This window comes from Danio rerio, chromosome 14, assembly GCF_052040795.2.
Source record: "Danio rerio strain M-AB ecotype USA chromosome 14, GRCz13ab, whole genome shotgun sequence".
Classification (NCBI taxonomy): Eukaryota; Metazoa; Chordata; class Actinopteri; order Cypriniformes; family Danionidae; genus Danio; species Danio rerio.
The window spans coordinates 20,581,240-20,600,936 of record NC_141034.1 but is presented as its reverse complement, the minus strand read 5'-3'; the positions used below and the strand labels follow the sequence as shown (position 1 = coordinate 20,600,936).

Sequence of the window (19,697 nt, the reverse complement as noted above, 5' to 3'; positions counted from 1 at the left end):
GCAGTTACTGTGCAAGGTCAGGGAGGACGAGGAACAGGTTGCTGGTTGCTCCCCACTGGCTCAACCGGACCTGGATGTCAGAGCTCTCCCTTTGAGAGAGCACCTACTCTCTCAGGGACAGGGCACCATCTGTCACCCTCGCCGATCTTTGGAACCTCCGGGTGGTCCTTAGACGCGAGAAAGACTTAGGTAACCTACCGATTCGGTGGCTAATATCGTCACTTGGGCTCGAGCCCCCTCCCCGAGCGCGCCTATGCCCTGAAGTGGAGTCTATTCACTGAATGGTGCATCTCCCGCAGAGAAGACCCCCGTAATTTGCCAGATCAGCGTTGTGCTTTCTTTACGCCAAGAGTAGCGGGAGAGCAGGCTGTCGCCCTCCACACTCAAGGTTACGTGGCTGCCATCTTCGCTCTCATGACGCGGTGGCTGCCAGCACCGTGGGAACGCATAACCTCATCATCCGGTTCCTCAGGGGTGCTAGGCGAATTAATCCACCCCGCCCCCCTCTATGCCCTCTTAGAATCTCGCCCTCATTACACGAGCCTGCGTCAGATCCCTTCGATCCTCGACTCAGTATCTTTTCTGTCCCTGAAGACAGCGCTGCAGGTCGCGTTGATATCGATTAGAGGGTCGGGGACCCAGAGGCATTTTTCGGTCAATGACTCTAGCCCAAACTAAACAGACCACTTGTCAAAAGTTTAGTTGAGATTATGTCGATGTCTATTGATCAATGTTTATATGACAAAAGGCTAAATAAACAAATAAAAATTCATTAATTTGTCTTCGGCTTAGTCCTTGATTTTTCAGGGTTCTCCACAGCTGAAAGAAACACCATAAATAAACATAAACAAACCCATCTTATCCCATCTACCCTGACTTTCCCTCTTCAGAAATCATGAAACACCAGATTGATTGATGGATTGAATTGTTCGCATGTTTGTTCATTCCAACCAATTTGGTGAAATTAAACTTAAAGATTTCTAACAAGCAGTTGAATAATAATTCAAAATAATAATTCAATTAAATTAATCTTTTTTTATATAGGTTTTTTACAATGTAGATTGTCAAAGCAGCTTAACATTGTAGATTATAGTAAACTGAAACTATGTCAGTCCAGTTTTCAGAGATTAAGTTTAGTTCAGTGTGGTTTAATTTTCACTGCTGAAAGTTGAAACACTGAAGAGAAATCCATCAATGCGCAGCTTCACAAGTCCACAACCAAGCAAGCCAGTGATGACAGTGACGAGGAACAAACTTCACCAATTGACAATATAGTATATATATATATATATATATATATATATATATATATATATATATATATATATATATATACATATATATATGTGTGTATATATATATATATATATATATATATATAGATTACGTGATTACTTTTATTTCTAAATTGCTTTTAAAAAACTATCGATTGAGTTTAGGGATGGGAGTGGGTAGGTTAGTCAGTCAGGCGAAAGCAAACTGGCCTTGTCAGCTAAAGTGTATCTTGCGGCCTCTGATGGATTTAAGCAAGAAAAGGACGTGCGGGAAAAAAGAAATGAGATTATCAAAAAGCGTACTCAGTGGACTCTTGTTGATTTGCAAAGACATAAACTGCTAGCAGACGTACCTACAGTTACATATTTCGCTGTCCCCATACATGTAGCCTTGGGTTTGTATCCATGATAAGCCTGAGTTGCAAACTACATATTATCATAAAAGATCAAATGAAAAATTAAACCAGTGAAATTAAATCAGCAAATGTAATTATTTAAGCATTGTCTCAGATCTGTAATAATTTACTTTTAACAAGTGGGATTTGATGCCACTGGATAAATTTGTTCAAGGTAGAAATGATATGCTGCTTGTAAAAGCACGCTATAACCAATGTGTGTCAAAGAGGTGACTTGATATTCTCTAAAGACTTTAAGAAATTGGGTTTTCTTTCATTGATATACACAAACCGCGTATACAATTACTCTGTATAGCGTTAAGTCCCATAGAAGCCCATTTCTCAAAGAACTGGGGCTAGAGGTTGAAAATGAGGTGTCAGGTATCTTCTGTAGTACTTAATGTAACAGGATGACACTCATGATGCCACGCAATCACACTAAGTGATAATTTAGCCTTGACTTAATGATGCTTCTAATGAAGTGCCACACAAATGAACAGATAATGTTGTGCTTGCAATATTATCTGCTTTGTTTATTCTCCCTTTGTATGCAAACTATGCATGATACCTCATTCAAAACATTTTAATCTGATATGTACAGTACAGTAACCAACATGCCAAATCAGATATTTGCACGTGTTACTTGCTTTTTTTCTAGCTTAAAACCTGCTTTCATTTAGTTGTAAGGACAACCTGCAATCTTACAGTAGCTTTGCCAGTCTTAGAATCTAAATGGGGCAAACTCAGTACAATGGTGTCCAGATCAGTTGTCATTTTTTTCTTTTTCCGTTAAAATCACAAAAAAAAAATAAATAATAATAATCCATTTGTTTTTTACAGATGTGCATCAATTCTTTGCTCCTAATACCCTAACTTAACAAAATAGCTCAAGGAAAGCCCCTTGTGGGGGTTCTATCTTCCTTTTCTACCTAAAAATCAGAATAAAATATAATTTTGGTGGAGCGCCAGAAAGGTTTGATCCCAGGTCAACACCGCTTTGGTGCTCATCGAATTGAGCTCTTAATGTAAGTGAGGAGCTCCAACCACAGTATTCCAATTCAATTACCCATGTGTTCCATCAAAGCATGGCATGAATCTTGAGTTTGAAGGGCTGAAATATGAGTTCTCAGCCAGATTCATCTCATGGATGAGAGGTAGAATTCTTCAGGAGACAGGGATTGATCCTAAGGCCCTGGCCGGAGCGCTGCTGATTGCCGTGTTCAGAAAAGGATTTGGAGGCCAAGATCATCTCTCTCCAGAGTCAGGTGAACTCTAGCCTCTCGTGTGCCCAAGACCCATTCATTCTGTTTCAAGCAATCTCTTTGATGATTCACTTTGAAGAAAAGTGACATATCTGAAAGTACTCCACATGAATTTAAAGCAGTGAAGTTACGTAACATTCTCTATTTATAACTGCTGTCCTCACAGGATTCCAAAACTCAGCAGGAATTGGCTTTTACACCCCAAAAAATTAATTGATGCTTCTTACCAAATAAGATTACTCACCATTTTTGACTTCTTGACAAAATCTCCAGTACAAATTTCTCTCAGCAGCTCAACGCCCTGGGGTCACAATCCATTAATCCCGGTTTAGAATAATTCAAAGCATTCCCCGGCCGCAGGAGGAAGGGAGTAACACCTAAAACAGGACATATGAGGTAAATTGGCATTTATTAATCCTCCGGCCTTTGGTCAGTATTCAACTCATGATGCAATTGACCCAGACATTTAATTAAACTCCCCAATTAAATTCTCCTGTTGTGCTCTCATTGGGGCAATGTAGAGATAAGAATCCAAATTTCAGAGACTGAAAGCAGAGCCATTGTGCTGGAAAACGAGCGCTTCTCTCTCCAGAGATCCCTGCTGCAAACATGCCCTTTTGTGGCAGACCATTGAGTGACATTAGGCCAAACGTGCGTCCGGGGGAATGCACAGTCTGCTGTGATCGTTAAATCATTTTGGATGTGATGGATGTCTTCTCTATGTCCTCCAAAACGATGCCCCGGAGAAAGCAATACATAAAGGAGACTGGGGCTAGTTGTCACACGGGGAAGCTGTAACAAGCACATCTCAAAAGTGTTTGTTTTCAATATAGCAATTGTGTTTTGTTGTTTATTTGGATTGATACATTAAAAAAAACATGCATGTATAATGGATCTTTGTGTGGTTTATTCATAAACTAATTTCGAGAGGATCACGTGCTTATGATCAACATGGCTGGCTCCTTATTAGCTCCGTAATCCTTCCTATTATATGATTACGGAAGCATTATACATAATCTAAGTTTTTCACTCCAGTTATCTTCGTCTTAAAGCTCCCCCCTTTCCACCCCTACATCCTCCCCCTTTTCTGATAGGGCAACAAGGTGGCCCATGGGCTAGCACTGTTGCCTCACAGCAAGAACACCGCTGGTCCAACCTATTGGGCTGGCTGGTGTTTCTGTGCGGAGTATACATGTTCTTCAAAAACCATAGCCAATCGACTAAAACAAATTATCACCCAATACAACCTTAGTTTACACTTCTCACGGCAACAAGCAGAGGAGTTCTTGAGACCTACCTGAGCTCGAATTCCCCTCTCTCCCCGCCCTTCTAGCGGGGGGAGCCCCGGGCTCGAGGACATTAAAATCCTACACGACGGTAAGTTTGATTGTGGTGCTTACATGTTTACACTCAGAGAGCAGCATTTACAGCAGATTTTTCAGTCTATAATATTGTAGTGATGTTAATGTACGGTAAATTTTATTAACTTAGAAATCATTTGACTAAGGTCCGTCTATAAACACTGAAAGAATACTGCTGACGATATGAACTAACTTTGCCTCTGCATAAACAAAGACCACTGCTCGCTCACTTACCAAATCTGTAGAGACAATCAACACCAACTGGAGCCGTGTCTTTATTAAAAGGAGACGAGCAGCAAATCTTGATTTCATCATTTCCAGATGAGAAAAGCTCTTGGGTAAAAAAATGTTGCGTGCACTGTAATCCACATGTGAGTCCAGCTGCGCTCTCATAGAGGGAAAATTAAAGCGAAACCTTTGTTGCAGTAAATTATAAAAGCAACACCTAAGACCCGTGTTGCCAAACAATTCTTGTTCTCCCGCTTGGCAACACAACGTGGCGTCTCTCTGCCATCTAAACACTGTAACAGGTAAAAACAGTCTTCGAAGCTATCATGCATATTAATGAAGTTGCACCGCATAGATAATAGAGCGCGCTGATTGGTTTGAACCAAGTCTTACTCATGAATGATGCAGCACACTCAGAGACGTCACAAGGTACTCCCAGGTACAGAAATTCAGTCTACACACTGAAATACACTTTGAAATCTCATGGCCGTGACATAGCTTCAAAAACTTATTTCAAACCGGAAGTACGAATTTGCTCGGATTAACGCAAAAACAACCAATTTTCACTTTTTAGTGAATTATATGTGTTCTAATAGTGTTTTTAGCAGCATGGGACACATACATGACTGTCAATAGCTCCAAAATGTGTTTTGGTGTTTTGTGACCCTTTAACACACAAAAACTGAATGCAGCCTAATCAGATGTTTAGACAAATTCCTGCTTTAATAATACAAATAAAGGTGATCACAAAGATTGGCAAGTTGTGTTACAGCACATCCGTTAAATTAGATATTAAATGTGATGGTAATTAGACTATGTGTTTTTTAATCAGCTGAGTTGGAGGTAAAGTTTCATTTTAATTTGGCTAAGGAAATTAAATTCTGTCTAGATATCATCTGGAGGTTGTCTTCAGAGCAAAGAGTGCCTTTGTACTTTCAGTGATAAGGCATGTGACTAAACTAAATAATAAACATGACTGCAGCCAGTAATTACAGAGCCAAATACAACAGATGCAAAATCAGGAGCTAAGCAAGCATGAAGGGAGCATCGGAGGATGGCCATGTTTTGGCAAATCAAGCTTCACTCATTGGTATTCTCAACATTTTGCATAAAACAGTATGTGTCACTTTTATAACAATCTTAATTTCCTTGGGTTTATTCTCTGCTTTATCAGAAGTTGTCATAGTGGAATAAACCACCAATTATTCAGCTATACGTTTTACCTGTGAATGCCATTCCTGCTGCAACCCAGTGTGCACTACTCATAAAACACCCACACCAGGGCATCAGTGGGTTAAAATGCCTTCAAAAAATATTAAATCTCAAAAGCTAAACATTAAAAAGTTTTAAGTCTACTGAATTTTTGTGTTGTAGGTCTTAAATCTTTTTTATCAGGTCTTAATTTTTCTTTTTCTTTGTTCATGTATAGCTTCCTAATCTGACCATTAACACATAATTTAACACTATTTTAATCACCAACAATCCCAAGCCCAATAAACTTTTTTTTTTTAATTTAATGGCATTTTTAACTGTTTACTATATGGTTTTACTTACTTTCCTTAGAGTAACATTTATTTAAAAGCTCTTTACTTATTTACTGCTGAAGATTGACATGACCTATATATATATATATATATATATATATATATATATATATATATATATATATATATATATATATATATATATATATATATTAAATTATTAATAATGTATTCAAATTGAAATTGAATATTCAATTATAATAAATGTATTCAAATATATATATATATATATATATATATATATATATATATATATATATATATATATATATATATATATGTATGTATCTATATATATATATATATATACATTTTTTTTTTTTTTTTTTTTTTTTTTTTTTTGACTGTTGCGTAGTAAAGATCGCGGCTAGCCTTTGCAAAAGGGCGAACCACCCCAGTTGTCCCCTGCTCTGCAGCGGGCACTCGGGCAGATCTGAGGGTTTCAGCGAGAGATAATCCGTCGCCCACGGGCCCGCGGACCTCCCGCTCCTCTAAGCGCCCCATCCAAGCTTAACAGATGGTAGCCCTTACGCCTGATGACACCGGAGACCAGACATCCACCGCAGCATCGGAGGGTGGGCTTTCATTGTCCGATGATGATCCAGACCCGCTCGCCCCCTTCGGGCTGGTGAGCACTGTCACTACGGATCCTGAAACGGACATGTTAGCCGTGCTTTCCCGGGCTGCTTCTGCCGTGGGTTGGAGATGGTTTATCCCCCAGCTCCGCGGCCGGACGGACTAGAGGGGCGTCCCCTTCTTCCAGGAGGTGCACAGTAGAATCACGCGGTCTTGAAAATCACTTTTTTCTGCTCGTGCTGCGTGTCCCTCCACCCTCACCACTCTTGACGGTGGAACAGCCAGGGGGTATGTGGCGATTCCTCAGGTTGAGTGCGCGATGGCGGTCAATCCGCGCGGAGCCTCTTCTTGGCGGGGTCCGCCTCGTCTCCCATCCAAAGCCTGTAAGTTATCTGCCTCCCTCGGAGCTAGAGCTTACATAGCTGCGGGCCAGGCTGCTTCCGCCTTGCATGCGATAGCCACCTACCAGCGCTACCAAGCGCAGGCGCTGGCCGAGCTGCACGAGGGTGGGTCCAACCCAGGCTTACGAGCTTCGCACCGCCGCCGACTTAGCTCTTCGGACTACTGAGTCAGCTGCGTGTGCGTTGGGGAGGACGATGTCCACACTAGTGATCCAGGAGCGTTACCCCTGGCTGATATGTGCAAAGTCGACAAAGTCCGCTTTCTTGACTTCCCCATATCCCAAGCCATGTTCGGCGACACCGTCTGTGAATTCACCCAGGAAATCAAGGCGGTGAGAGAGTAGTTGATGGGTGATGTAGCCCGCTCCGCCCGCCGTGCCATTCATACCTGCTCCTCGCCGAATTCGCCCGCCTACAAGAGCTGCTCCGCCCCCGCACATGCCTCTGGCGAAGCGAGCGCGTCGGGCACCTCGGAAGCAGGCAGCCCCCCTGCCCAGAATGCCGCTAAGTCCGGCAACAGACCGCGAAGCGTCCCTGGGACAGGCCATCTGGAAGAAGAGGGAACTTACTCTTTCCCCGCTGGAGGGCTGGGCCCCATTTCCAACGGCACTTTTTTACTGCCATGAAAACATTATGAAAGGGCACTTTTCCACTTCCCCGGATGTGACAGAACGAAATCTGCCAGTCTGGGACGCTATGCTTTCTAGCTGGCAGATTCGGTGCGTTTCGCCAGTGGCTCACGAGCGCTGGGAGGACGGTCTCCTTTCTCCCACCCCTCGAGCCTCCCCTCTGAAGCTCGGGTGCGGAGTGAGAGCAAATATCTCACCTCCAGCTTTTCCGTGGGACCCGCGCGCTTCCCGGATCAGCACACCCACTCCGCGCTGCCTCACTGCAGGTACGTCAGCGATTGTAGCGATGAGTCCATTAGCGAGAGCTCTGCCTGCCTGGTTAGCGTGGGCCAGCTCTTCGCGGTGGCTCATACGCACAATCAGACTCGGCTATGCGATTCAGTTCGCAAAACGGCCCCTCAAGTCACGGGTGTGTATTCACCAGGGTCAGCCCCCTGTCCGCCCCTGTCTTGCGAGAGGAGATTGCTGTCCTTCTAACGAAGGATGCAATCGAGCCGCTCCCTCCAGCCAAGATGGAGAGCGGGTTTTACAGCCCACACTTCATTGTGCCCAAAAAGAGCGGTGGGTCACGGCCAATCCTAGATCTGCGCATTTTGAACCGCTGTCTGCACAAGCCTCCGTTCAGAATGCTTATGCAGAAGCGCATCCTCCGGTGCGTTCGTCCTCTGGGTTGGTCTGCAGCATTAGACCTGATAGACGCGTATTTCCATGTCTCCACTCTTCCTCGCCACCGTCAGTTTCTGCGGTTTGCGTTTGAAGGTCGAGCTTGGCAATACAAAGCCCTCCCCTTCGGGCTCTCTCTGCCTTAGCGCCCCTTCGGCTCGCGGGCATCTGCATACTCAATTTTCTTGACGACTGGCTAATTTTTGCCCTCTCTCTGAGCAATTGATTATGCACAGAGACAAAGTGCTCCGGCACATCCACCTGTTGGGGTTTTAGGTCAACCGAGAAAAGAGCAAACTCGCAACCGTGCAGAGGATCTCTTCTCTCGGGCTGGAGCTGGACTCGGTCACCATGGCAGCGCGCCTCTCCGGAGAGCGCGCTAAGCTGATGCTGTACTGTCTGAGAGAGCTCGACAGTAAAATAGTGGTCCCACTGAAACTATTTCAGAGGCTCCTGGGGCATATGGCATCCGCAGCCGCTTCATGCCGCTCGGATTAATCTATATGAGACCACTTCAGCACTGTCTTCACGATCGAGTCCACAGACGCGCATGGCATGCGCGCGCACACCGAGTCTCTGTTACTGCGCTGTGTCGCCACGCACTCAGGCCTTGGAGCGACCCCTCATTCCTACAGGCCTGGTTGTCTCTAGGACAGGCGTCCAGTCTTGTTGTCGTTTCAGCAGACGCTTTTTAACACGGGCTGGGGGGCTGTGCGTTGCGGGCATGCGGCTGCGGACCTGTGGAAAGGTACCCAGTTGCATTGGCATATCGCCTGGAGCTGTTGGCAGTGTTCCTCGCTCTCCATCGTTTTTTTTCCGGTGCTGGAGCGGCAACACGTGCTGGTCAGTACGGACAGTACGGCGGCGGCGGCGTATATCAGCCGTATGGGGGGTATGCGCTCTCGCCGCATGTCTTAGCTCGCCCGCCGTCTGCTCCTCTTGAGTCATGCGCGGCTGAAATCGCTGCATGCCATTCATATTCAGGCAAGCTCAACCGTGCAGCCGATGCGCTCTCGCGGCAGCCTTGCGTCCTGGAGAATGGAGACTCCACCCCGAGTCTGCTCAGCTGATTTGGGCGCGATTCGGGGAAGCCCAGATCGATCTGTTGCTTCCCCCGAGATCGCTCATTGCCAGTTGTTCTTTCCCTAACCGAGTGCTCTCGGCACGGATGCACTGGCTTACAGCTGGCCTCAGGGCATGCGCAAATACGCGTTTCCCCCAGTGAGCCTGCTCGCGCAGTTACTGTGCAAGGTCAGGGAGGACGAGGAACAGGTTGCTGGTTGCGCCCCTCTGGCTCAACCAGACCTGGATGTCAGAGCTCTCCCTCGCGATAGCCCTCCCCTGGCAGTCCATTCGAGAGAGCACCTACTCTCTCAGGGACAGGGCACCATCTGGCACCCTCACCGATCTTTGGAAGTCCTTAGACGCGAGAAAGACTTAGGTAACCTCCGATTGCGGTGGCTAATACCGTCACTCGGGCTAGAGCCCCCTCCCCGAGCGCACCTATGCCCTGAAGTGGAGTCTATTCACTGAATGGTGTGTCTCTCGCAGAGAAGACCCCCGTAATTTGCCAGATCAGCGTTGTGCTTTCTTTACGCCAAGAGAAGCTGGAGAGCAGGCTGTCGCCCTCCACACTCAAGGTTACGTGGCTGCCATCTCCGCTCTCATGACGCGGTGGCTGGCAGCACCGTGGGAATGCATATCCTCATCATCCGGTTCCTCAGGGGCGCTAAGCGAATTAATCCACCCCGCCCCCTCTCATGCCCTCTTAGGATCTCGCCCTCGCTACTCAAGCCGCGTCAAATCCCTTCAATCCTCGACTCAGTATCTTTCTGTCCCTGAAGACAGCTCTGCTGGTCGCGTTGATATCGATTAGAGGATCGGGGACCCGGAGGCATTTTTCGGTCAGTGACTCGTGCCTGTAATTGGGCTGGCTTTCTCTCACGTCCTGAGACCCCGCCCGCGATATGTGCCTAAGGTTCCTACCACTCCGTTTTAATACGAGGTAGTGAGCCTGCAAGCTCTGCCCTCGGAGGAGGCAGACCCAGCCCTTCTTTATTGTCCAGTTCGCGTTTTGCGTATTATCCGGACCGCACTCGGAGTTTAGATCATCTGAGCAGCTCTTCATCTGTTATGGCGGTCGGCAGCAGGAAAGTGCCATACCAAGTTCCCACTAGATTGTGGATGCCTTTCTTTCGCTATCAGAGCCGAGGTGAGCCGCGTCCCCCGAGAGTGCGTGCGCACTCCACTCGGAGCTTCGCATCCTCTCGAGCGCACGCACGCGGCGCCTCTCTAACAGACAGCTGCGGGCTGGGTGACACCCAACACATTTGCAAGGTTTTACAATCTGCGAGTGGAGCCGGTTTCCTTAAGGGTATTATGTAACCCTTGGTTATTGAGGAAACAATTTTGTAGGGTGTTGAAACACGCTTGCTGCACCAATCTGACTAACACGGAGGTACGTGCGCGTTTTTATCTGTCAGTAAAGTTCCCCGTCAGGTGAGCCCTGCAGATTCCTCTGAGGCCCCCAGCACTGACTCAGCGGAGGAGTCACTTGCTGGCCCACTACGTTGTAGGTCTGCCCGCTGGTCAGCCCGCGTTTTGGGTATAGGTGCCTGCTATGCGTGATCCCCACTAGGCGATCCCATATGCTTATTCCGCCACGGTTAAGCGCCCCCCCACATCCGGGTCTTCCCTCTCCGCTAACCACTCTTTGCTATGCATACTCACACTTTTTAGGGCTAGTCTATATGTAAATTCTGCCATCTATCCCCCCTTGGGTAACGGATGGCCTCCGCAGCGTCCTCCCTATCGGGATTGCACGCTTCCCAACGTACTGTCGTATTTCCTAGAATTATCTAGATGCTCACGACTTCCCAAAAAATATATCTAAATCCGTAAGACTTCTGTTGAAGTAGGATAAATTAGGGCCAAGGACACGTTGGAGGACCACATCTCCCATGATGTGGGTGCGTCACGCTTGCTTGACTATCCCCTCATCGGGGGCGTTGGTAAGGTGCAGTCATTATGGCGCTTTCCATAGTTCTCCCATTTCGTGGATTTTCACAAAGATCAAATCCAGTTAATAGCACTGAAGTTCCCCAACCGAAGGGGAATGTTCGAGGTTACAGAAGTAACCCTTCGTTCCCCGAGGAGGGGAACGGAAGTGCTATACTCCGTCGCCATAATGACTGTCCCTTAGCTGTTTGAAAGTCTCTTCATTTTAAAAGGATGGCGTTTGCTCGCTCCAGGTGTGCTTATATGCTGGGATAATTGGCAATGAAGCACACCTGTGCAAGCTTACGCTGCCAATTCATTGCATTCATTGGCCTGTTCAATACTCTTTCAGACAAGCGGCTTCTGAACCGAATCCTCCCATTTCGTGGATTTTCACAAAGATCAAATCCACTTAATAGCACTTTTCTTCTGTAACCTCGAATGTTCACCTATACAACATGACTTTGGGGGGTGGGAAAACAGAGCACCCAAAGTAAACTCACAGAAACATGTGGAAAACATGCTAACTCCACACAGAAAGGCCTCATGACCCAACCGGGACTCTAACCAGCAACTTTTTTGCTGTGAAAAAATGGTGCTGCTTCCTCAGTCACTGTGCCACCCAATCTAAAGATTACAGTAGTTATAAAAAAGTAACTTGAGATATCAGAATATTTGAATTTTTGCCATCATTATGGTGATGATTTCTGTGAAATTCGAGTCTAAGTCAAAGGTGGAGACAGACAGCCAAAGATCCAGAATGAAACAGAGGATATGAAGAGCCAAGACAAAGCCTGCAGCTCAGATGATCAAGACTGAGGCAGGGTTTCAGAAGCCCACGCAGAAGCCAGACGGAGGACCAAGGTATATCTTTATTAACTTATTCTACAACTAGCATCCAGCATTAGCTCAGTGTCAGTGGTGGATATGTGGTGGGGGAGGACTTAAGGTAAATAACTCATATTTCACAGAAATAAGCACAGAAGCTGACTCACACACCTGGCCAGAAGGATTGCCAAGCTCCTCTTCTGTGGTGATGCCTGGCTTCATTGCGCTTTAGGGTGATGGTTTAGTGATTGGACTGGGTGTCCATCTAGGACAGTGCCATGAAACATAAAAATGTAAAAAATAAATAAATAAATAAATAAAATAATAAAATAAATAAAAAATTGAACAGTTATGTTTGCAAATGTTTTGAGCCAGTTATTGTGTGACAATTAGAGCCCTATATATCAAACACCTGACACAATAAGGCTCAAGACATTTTTGTCATAATGTGTTGCTATTTTCAGACCAACGCAACCCTAATTTTCCCCTTTTGCACCATGTTGTTTAAAAAGCAAAAACAATTTGCGTCACTTTATGGACTTGTAGGTGTGCCAGTCTAAAATAGAGGTGTGTTAAGGCACATTTTTTGGCGTGGTGCTATTTTGAGAAACGGTAATAGACTGAACAATTGACCAACTAAAAGACCAGCGCAGAGCGTGTTATTTGTCTTAAACGTGTACACATTGCTTAATACACACATGATGTACGGCAATATGCTAATATCTTTACATAGGAAAATAAATAATGGATTAAAATATTACAAACAATATTATTTTAAAAATATAAATTTAATTTTAAAATTATTTTTAAAGAAAATTATTCAAAAATATAAAAAAACACTGGCTCCATTCCTTCTTCATCTCAAGGGGGCTTTTTAGTTTATTCATGACAATTTGCTTTTGTGAATTGTTATAATTTTTAGCAGTATTATATATATATATATATATATATATATATATATATATATATATATATATATATATATATATTTTTTTTTTTTTTTTTTTTTTTTTTTTTTTTATAAAAACTAGTTTAGATTTGTCCACCTGTTGGGTTGTGAACCATGTGGGCCATACAAAAATAAATAGCATTATTATTGTACACTTATTAATTTAGAAATTAGAACTGAATTTAGAAATAGTTTTGAAACAAATCTTTGAGCTTAACAGGCTAAATTAAATATGTAGGCCAATGGATGTCTTCAGTGGAGTGCGTAGAACATCTTTACTTTCATGGAGTAAGGAAACGGAGTAAAGTAAAAACTAAAAGTAAAGAGAAGTTTTCTCGCTAGTGAAGCGTTCAGTGTTTCCACTTACAAAGCACTATGCACCATAGCACTATGCAACTGAGTCTTTAAGAGCATGGGAGATGAGACTCTGGTTGGTTTAATGCACGTTATCTTCAAAACACACCAATAACTCATTAAGAGAATAAGCATAACCCTGTTAGACCATGCGCTGTGGCGCAAACCATATATATATATTTTTTTTTTTTTCACCGTCCTTATGCTTCCGTCTAAATGCTTTTGCAAAATGCACTTTAGACTTTGTGCCTAGATTGTTTAAATAAAGCCCTTACACACACACACACACACACACACACACACACACACACACACACACACACACACACATATATAAACATCTAAAAACAATAAACATAAATAGCCACTGGAAGAACTAAAAGGGGAGCTTAAACATACAGCTAATAATTTATTCAATGCATACTGGGTGATAGTAATAAAAACTGATGTTGAGTGAAAAGTGAAACTGGGTCAAACTAAACACACAAAAAACATATTTCATTCATGCAATACTTGAGAGTGGTTTGATACATTTGAATTGCGTGGTTTGAAGTTGATTTAGTTTCTTGAAAATCTGTGAAATTGAGGTTCCATTAAAACACGGTTCAGAAGTTACCAGCAATAACATGCAAATATGAGCTGTTGGTGAACGTAGAGGGTGTGGAATCGAGTCTGTCAATGTTTTCCTGTAATAGAATCCCCTTTATGTGTGTGCCTAATTCATCAGTTTCAATACAGTTCTGTAGACCACCACAGACATGGAAAATATCCAAATTCTATTTTTTTTTTTTCTGAGGCAAGTTAAGGTAATTAGGCAAGTTGTTGTAAAACAATGGTTTGTTCCTTAGCCAATGGAAAAAAAAAAGAAAAAATCTAATAATGCTTAAGTGGACTAATATTGTTGACCTACCTTAAAATGGTTGTAAAATTAATAAAACTAGCTTCATTGTACCTAATTAAAACAAATATTATAGTGTGTGTGTGTATACTATATATACTATAAAAATATTATAGTAAACACTGTGAAAATTTCCTCAATCGATAAATATCACTTTAGAAATATTTGATAAAGAATAAATATTACACATGTGACAATTGTGGCCCATCAGAGACAAAATTATTTTGCTTTATTTTACAAATGAAACAGCATCAACTTCTCGTACCTAGAAAAGACTAGATGTTTAGTGTTTAATCCGATTACAAGATATTTATGACATAAAGGAATGCTCAAAAATGGATACACAGAAACCTGTTCACAACTTCTATACATTCCTTGCTTAAGAATGCAAACTTTTATTCTTTCTTTGTGCAATCAGATGTTTTGTAACAAGTCTCTTGCTCATGTATTGATATTATGGTTTTATTACTTCTGCAATAATGTTTGATGTCCCTGCAAAGCTAATTTGATGTGCTGAATGTTTACATTGCATGTTAGTACGTGTGCAACATATTAACATTTCTAGATTGGCTTACACCCAGAATGCCTATGCAAATAAATACACTTTGGTACAAAAAATATAAAGCGTGCCTCAGAGGAGTTAACTTCTCATTATTCAACTTGGCTCTGGAGGGTGGGTACAAAACATCCCTATAAAAGCTTGTGACCTAAGGCCTTTACCTAGACCAGAGTGAACCGAGAACGAGAATCCAGGAGAACACCCAGTGAACTCCAGCACGCAGGCATGGACCATTACAAAAGAGGTTAACCACACAACTCAGACATTCCCATCTCCGATATCTTTCTTTCTGTCTTTTCTATCGAGGGTCCAGTTAAGTTTAGTGTGCCGCAAAACCAGGAGTAAACACGGCTAGCCCTGTTGCCAGTTCAAAACTTTAAATGACTGACTCCACCAAATGAGCTGTCCTCCAGCTAACCACGTGCTCAACAGAGGGAGTTCTTCACGACACAAAAGGAACACGAGTAACACTTCCAGACTACCACTGAACTGGTGTAAACTAAATGTAACCCTAAAGAGACCATAAAAACGTTAAATTTATAATGTTTGGTTTGCTTGGTTTGGTCTTTCAAAATCTGAGGTGTTTCCCATCATTACACTTTCTCAAACTATTGTTGTTCTGTCTTTACTCTTCTCTACAACTTGTATGAATGTGTGTTTGTTTTAGGTGTTGGTTTCTGTTAGATAAGACAATAAAGTTTTATTTTGTATAAAGAAAGGTGCCTGTGCATGTTTATGAATCTAATGTCTTAAACTTCGATCTTGTTACTGCTTAAACATAAATGGGTTTTTATGTTTGATAGCAATAGCCATGATTAGTCAACTGTCCATTTGAACGATCATTGGATGATTCGTTCCTTCAGATTAAATGAATTGATACTTTTAAAGTCCCATTCAAATTAATCTTAAATTCACTTTGAGCTAATTGGCTACACACAGGAGGGATAATAATGTTGCCCTCAACTGTATCTGTATGTATTTTTATAGTGTTACTAGGCAGATGTTATGAAAAATTATGGCTGGAACATTAAATGCTTGATTACTGGCTCAAGTCATCCTAAGCCTCTATGATACCCTTCAAGTAGATAAGCATGCATTGATTTGATAGCATTTACATGACACCTGAAAAAGCAAGAGTTTGCTTCACTTCCATATATGTGGTGAGTTACAAGCCAAAACATTATATCTAAGTGTTAGTCAGGGTCTTGCTCAAATCCAAAGCATAAACAATAGTAATGATCCTTCCAGTAACAAACACCACACAACCCAATAACTGTTTTTGTGTAACATAATTTCTGAGGCATCATGCAGCAACATTAATTATGTGCTTAGACCAGCATTTCTAATTAAGTGTTAATTGTGAGCTGACAAAAATAGCATTTTGGATGCAAAGCTCCACTAATGAACATATTTCAAATTCAAAGTAAAATCCAGTGATACTGTTTTCTCTGTATGGGGTTTTAATGAACATATAATACATTAAGTTTTACTAGGTAAGATTTGATTTACACCAGTTCCTAATCAGAAACTGGCATAATTTCGTTGTGATTCTTAACACACTAAATGTATTCTTCAAATATTTGGCTGAAAGCTTTGCTTAAGGCAACACTTCAAGAGAAACTGTGCGAACATACAGTATAAGAGCAATGATACATTTACCCTGGAGTCAGCAAGAGATACAAACCTTCCGGAGAACTAGAATGAATATCGCAGGTGAGATTCTTGTAATTGCCTGCAGCAGTTACTACAGTGTGCGTTTACCTTCACGAAATGTCACTTGTGTCTTAAACGCTCAGCTCTGCTTTTCTGATTTCTTGCTATGTGAGTGTTTTCCAGGCCAGTGTTTATTAAGTAGGTGGGCAAACACCCTCAACCCTCCCTGCCTTTTGATCCTGTCACACTGTCCAAAATGCTGCCGGAAATGCACTGTCACCTTTACAAAACAGGAGGAGAAGCTCCTGAAAATGCCTTTCAGTGCCACAGACTTAAAAGCTCTTTTGTGTTAGTGTATCTTTCTGGCATGCTAGAAGAACGAAGCTCCAACATTTTCCTGCAAGATCACAGTGTTTTATTATTATTATTATTATTATTATTATTATTATTATTATTATTATTATTATTAATGAAAGTCACAAAATTATATTCTAAAATTATTTTATCCATTTAATGTGTACTGGGAAGTCTCTTGGCTGCTTATTTGAAATGCAATTAAGTGTAAAGTCAACAATTTTGTATTATAGTGAATCCGTTTATGCATGTTTACAATTGGGAATTTATTGCAATGCAAAGGATCAACATAACTTGCTTTGATTAATAGTGTAATTATACTCAAGAAACTTGAATACATAAATATGCATCCAAAAGTGCAAAAGTGGTGCTCGTTGTTATTTAATGCAATTTTTAATTGTGTAATTTCTGTAATACTAGTGTTAAAAAATAAAATAAAATGTCCCAATCTGTGCAGTAGGCAGGGTTTAGAATGTAGGGTGTATTCATACGTTCGTTAATTCATTTGTTATTTATTTACTATTAGTTGTAGAATTAATATTAAGACTTTTGAATAAGTTTTAAACTTGACCTGCTTATCATACAGATTGGATTATGTTCTAGTGTTTGTTATTTTTAACATAAAGTAGATTAAGCATCACATTTTATTTGTGTTTCTCATAATGGGTATTTTTTGGAATGGAAATATATTAGTAGTCATTTAATTAGAAATCAGAAGAAGAGTGCACTGTGGTCATTAAGGGATGGACATGGTCAGCAACAATACTTAGGTAGGCTGTGGCGTTGACACAATGCCAGAGTGTGCCAAAAAATATCTACCACACCATTACACCACCACCATCCTGAATTGTTGATACAAGTCAAGATGGATCCATGCTTTCATGTTGTTGATGCCAAATTCTGACCCTACCATCCGAATGTCGTAGCAGAAATCAGGACTCATCAGACCATGCAATGTTTTTTCTATTCTTCTATTGTCCTATTGGTGAGCCTGTGTGAATTGTAGCCTCAGTTTCTTGTTCTTAGCTCACAGGACTGGCACTCTGTGTAGTCTTCAGCTGCTGTAGCCCATCTGCCTCAAGGTTCGATGAGTTGTGCATTTAGAGATGCTCTTGTGCATAACTCAGTTGTAACTAGTGGTTATTTAAGTCAGTGGTTCCCAACCTGGGGTCCGCGCCCCCCTAAGGGGGGCGCCAGAGTTCACAGGGGGGGCGCGGGAGAGGATAAGTATTGAGGTAGAAAAAGGCATAAAAATGGTCCACTATTATAAAGGGCTTTGCAATTAATCGAAAATCCGATTTAGATTTCGGTTTCAAACGATTATAAAAAAGCATTAATCGAGATAATTGATTATTGCATCATATTTCGCCACAGTTGTAAACGTGTTGCTCTTAAAAGCGCGAAAGAGCTTATGTGTGTGTGCAGCACGATCACGCAGTCAGTAGTATGCGGCCGGTCAGCATTCACTCTCATTCGCACACTGAGACGAGCAGAGGAGCGCAGACATCTAAAGTCATCTTAACGTGAACGCTTTAATGGTCAAATAGGTGTCAAAACGCGGTGTTTAGTGATTATTTACATTAACCCTCATTTGTGTAATAAACAAACGAGTTGAGGATCAAAAGACGTGAAAGAGAAACCATTAAAGAGACTAGCGCGCTATAATCCTTCTGCCGCCTGTTTTTATCATTATTAAACAAACATAAGAAAACCCTCGCTGCTCTTGACTGAAGGACTGCTGTAGCTAAAGTGTTTTTCTTACAGTGAAGATGCTTAAAGCACAGTTTGTTTTATATTTTTATTCTATTGTATTCATTTCTCTTTCCTTTGCAGGGTGGAAAATAACTGTATGTATACAGTTGAAGTCAGAATTATTAGCCCTCTTGAATATAAGCAAACCTTTTCCTGCCCAATTTCTGTTTCATGGAAAGAATATTTTATTAACTTATTTCTGAACATAATAGTTTTGATATCTCATTTCTAATTACTGATTTCTTTTTGTCTTTGCTATAACGACAGCACATAATATTTTACTAGATATTTTTCAAAATACAAGCATTCAGATTAAAGTGCAGTTCAAAGGCTTAATTGAGGTAATAAGGCAAGTCATTATAACGGTAGTTTATTCTGCAGACAATCAAAAATATATAATGCTTAAGGGGGCTAATAATATTGACCTTAAATTGGTTTCAAAATATTTAAACCTGTCTTTATTCTAGCTAAAATAAAACAAATAGAAGAAAAAATATTATAGGAAATACTGTTAAAATTCCTTGCTCTGTTAAACATAATTTGGAAAATATTTATAAAAAAAAAAAAAATCTCAGGAGCGCTAATAATTTTGACTTTAACTGGCAATGGTTTTGAATAATCGTGATTACAATTATGACCAAAATAATCGTGATTATGCTTTTTCCCAAAATCGAGCAGCCCTACTATTATATATGTATGGGTTAGGGTTAAGTACCAAAAAAAAAATAATAATCTAAACACATGCGTAAAATTCCAACATAATAGTGAAAATAATTAAAATAAATAACTTTAAATAATTATTTAAATTTTGGTCACTCGCGCAATCTGCTTGTCAACGTGTCGTAAAGGCAAAATCAAAACAAAAATGGCAGACAAATGTAAATGCAGTGATTCTTCAGAGGCGAAGAAAAAGATTAGACAGTATGACAAAGCCTACCTAAATTTTGGTTAAAAGTTAAAACTGATTAATTAATATTTTTATAGTTTTTTATAATTTTTTATAGATATTACTATATATTA

The 19,697-nt window shown here is 41.5% G+C and overlaps 1 long non-coding RNA gene across 1 annotated transcript; it reads right to left on the bottom strand.

Annotated features, from left to right (window-relative positions):
- Positions 1-1,587: 1,587 nt before the first annotated feature.
- LOC147840814 (uncharacterized) lies at positions 1,588-5,204 on the bottom strand. The gene is made up of 3 exons (XR_015507359.1): positions 4,527-5,204; positions 3,176-3,308; positions 1,588-3,002 (listed from the first exon to the last, which is right to left on the bottom strand). It is a non-coding gene; the product is annotated as an uncharacterized LOC147840814 (long non-coding RNA).
- Between the last annotated feature and the right edge of the window lie 14,493 nt (positions 5,205-19,697).